This window comes from Quercus lobata, chromosome 12, assembly GCF_001633185.2.
Source record: "Quercus lobata isolate SW786 chromosome 12, ValleyOak3.0 Primary Assembly, whole genome shotgun sequence".
Lineage (NCBI taxonomy): Eukaryota > Viridiplantae > Streptophyta > Magnoliopsida > Fagales > Fagaceae > Quercus > Quercus lobata.
In genome coordinates, this window is record NC_044915.1 from 809,702 (window position 1) to 813,119 (window position 3,418).

Sequence of the window (3,418 nt, forward strand, 5' to 3'; positions counted from 1 at the left end):
CTTGGTGGGATGGCTGTGATTATTGAGATAGTCAAAATTCAATATTTTGTTGATTTTTTTAGTAAACAAACAAACCAAACATTTTTTTTCCTATTTTAATTATTATCAATCAAAGATGGTTTTTTTTAATATAATAAAAAAGTAGAAAAAAATATTTAATCATATACTAATGTTGATTATTTAATTCACATAAAAAAATTATCAAAAAAAAAAAAATACTAACAAATTAATCATAAATCAATGTTGCAAGTTTATTTTCAAATAGGGGTAAATTTGTCTATTTTAATCATTTCCTCTCCTCTCCATCCTAATTTTTAAAACATCCAAACAAGGGGAAGGGCTAATTACTCCCTTCTCCCTTACTAATTTTAAAAACATCCAAATAAGGTGGAGGGAAATCATTCCCCTCTACTCTCCTCTCCACTACTCTCCTCTACTCTCCTCCCTCTCAAAACTTCCAAACAGGCCATAAGGGATAAGATTGCGTGACACTCCTAAAGAGTAAAGAGAAGAACGATATGAGATATCATGTCCATGATGAGTCGGGGCATGACAATTAAGGTGAATGGTAATTTAATATTTTGATACAAATACAACCTAGTAAACAAAAAATTAAAATCAAAATAGTATAATTCTGCATGTGAAAATAACTAGGTTAATAGGAGTAGGTTCATTTAAAATAAATGGGTTGGGTTTGGTATAATCTTAAAATTTGAGGCATTTAGATTTTTTTTTTTTTTTTTTTTTGGCTATAAAATATGATGTGGATGCTCTTTCATTATAATGTTGATGTGGATTTTTTTATAATCACAATGTTGATGTTTCTTTTTTAAATGTTAATTAAATATATTTATATTGTTTTATTAGGTACATGCGTGCTAATGGTACAATCCGTCAATCACGTAAACACTTCTGTCACAAGATAACTACAAGGATTAAAATGATAGCAAGTATAATAATTCAATGATCAAATTGAATGATATGAAAATATAAGGACCAAAAAGGTATTTCTAGATTTTTTTTAATTATTTAGTTTTTTAGTTCCAAGGTATACTCTGTACTATTAGAATTAGATTAATTTGTTTCTAAAAAATTAGATTAATTTGAAGTTTGGTTGAGTACTACTGGACATCTGGAAAGGCCTGATGTCAGGTGTAATTTTGCATGGCGGTTTAAAAGAAAAGAAAAACGAGGGAGTATACTATCTATATTGAGTGTAGTCCAGAAATTAAGGATATAAGGTTGGCGTTCTCTTCCTTCCTCTCTATCATCAAATTATTATATTTTCTTCTTGATTCTTTTTTGTACATTCTTATCTAATATGCTCTACTTTTCACTTTCTTAGCTACTAATCATGTTTAGGGTTCAGATGTGTTGCCTGCTTTCTAATTTTATTTGAAATTTTAATAAAAAAAGATTTACTTGGCAAATGGTTTTAGCAAACTATGTAAACTATGTAGAGGAGTAGGAAACACTACGTGAGTGAGTGAGTGGGTGATTGATTGAGTGATAGACAATAATTATGGGATTTCAATTATATGTTTAGGCATTGTCACTAGTACTTATGAAGTGAGTTTATGAAAACAAATATCACAAAAAAGGATGATGGCCCAACAATGCTAGATGAGATATTAAATGAAACCCAAAATTTGTTTTGACATGATCTTTGTTGTGGCAATACGTTTTTGGTTTCCTAAATTATTTTTGATTGCTAGTGATAGAAATGCAACTGTGGCATATTACATGGAATGGTCAAGTGGTTGTATAAATTTGGGTTGAATCTTTTGTGAAATTCCTATATATGCTATTAACATGTAGCAAAAGGGAGAAGATAAAAGCTAGTTTCCCCCATTTGAAAAGCCATGGTTTTGAAGCGAAAAGTTATTACAATTCCATGATTGTAATAAAGATTCTACAGCAAAATTGGTATCAGAGCACATTAAAGAAATTACATCAAAGTTCAAACAAATCTAATTTAGGATGCAATTATACAAAAAAAGATGGAAATAAGAATTGATTGGATGGGGCTTTAGCTATTTGAAGTTGTTTTGATAAAGAATACCCACTCAAAATTACCAATTTATTTTTTGTCTCTTTTTCATATCCCAATTGATATAGTTAAGCGTATTGAAAATTTTTCTATGGATGATAAATTAAAATTCGACCTAGGATGCTAGTCTGAAATTTGTGCACCCATTTAACTTGGAGACTTTGGTATTAGTAATTTGTTAATGTTTAATTAGGCACTATTTGGGGAAGTGGCTTTGGAGGTTATGGGATAGGATTATGGAAAAATATAAGGAGGGGATGGGGGGTGTTCTCCAAATTTTCCAGATTTGATGTTGGAAATGGCACATATCTTGTTTCTAGCATGATGATATCAATTTTATGAGATGTATGCAATATTGGGGGGTGGGCTCATTATCATATTTTCAGGATGTGTTATACTCAACTAATTTGAGGTGGGTGGTTAAAAGATAAGTTGTGTTGGATTCTTTTCAAAAGCCATACTTTTGAGACAAAAACTTTTTATAGAGTTGTGTGCTCTAAGGAAGGTTCCTATTGTCCTTTGAAGAATATTTGGATGAAAAAGGAACAAATAAGAGTTAGTTTCTTTGTATTAATAAAAGCACTGAGGAAAAGTGGGGAGACTACAGATCATTGAGGAAAAGTGGGGAGACCACAGATCATTTACTTCTCCATTATGGAGTAACTAATGCACTTTGGTTATGAATTATGATCCTTTGTTTGTTCAGGTGGGAATGTCTAAACGTGCGGTGGATCCGTTAGCTTGTTAGAGAGGGAAGTTTGGTAGACACCACAATGCATGCATATAGAATGCTATCCCTTCATCTTATGTCGGGTATTTGGAGAGAAAAATGCTTGGAGCTTTGAAGATGGTGAGAAATCAACCTAGGAGTTCAAGCTTATACCGATGAAGACTTGATAAGATTGGATGGTTAGCAGCTAGGACGCGCCTGCTGCAAGGATACATGCACGAGTACAAATACAATACAGAAACACGACAATTTTTGAAAAAGTAAGACATGAGTACGGCGATGATACGTACATTTATTAATTAATTATAAAGCTTATAAAATTTGTTTTATAACAAAAATAATTGTTTTAAAATTATTTTAGAAGAATATTAAAGCCTAGCCAATAATATAAATATATATTTATTTATATATATGCTTACTGTCTACCCTAATAATAAAAAATAAAAACTATGTTATGTATTTATTATTTTATTTAACATTCATCAACAACAGTCACTATGTAAGCGTCTCATTGCTCACGTCTGTGTTTTCTTTTTTCTTTTTTTGGGACCAGCGCCTCTTCCACCCCATGAACAGTGCATTAAGGTAAATGAATAGTATTTTGTGAGTGTGAACAATAACTAGAAATTATTTTTTTA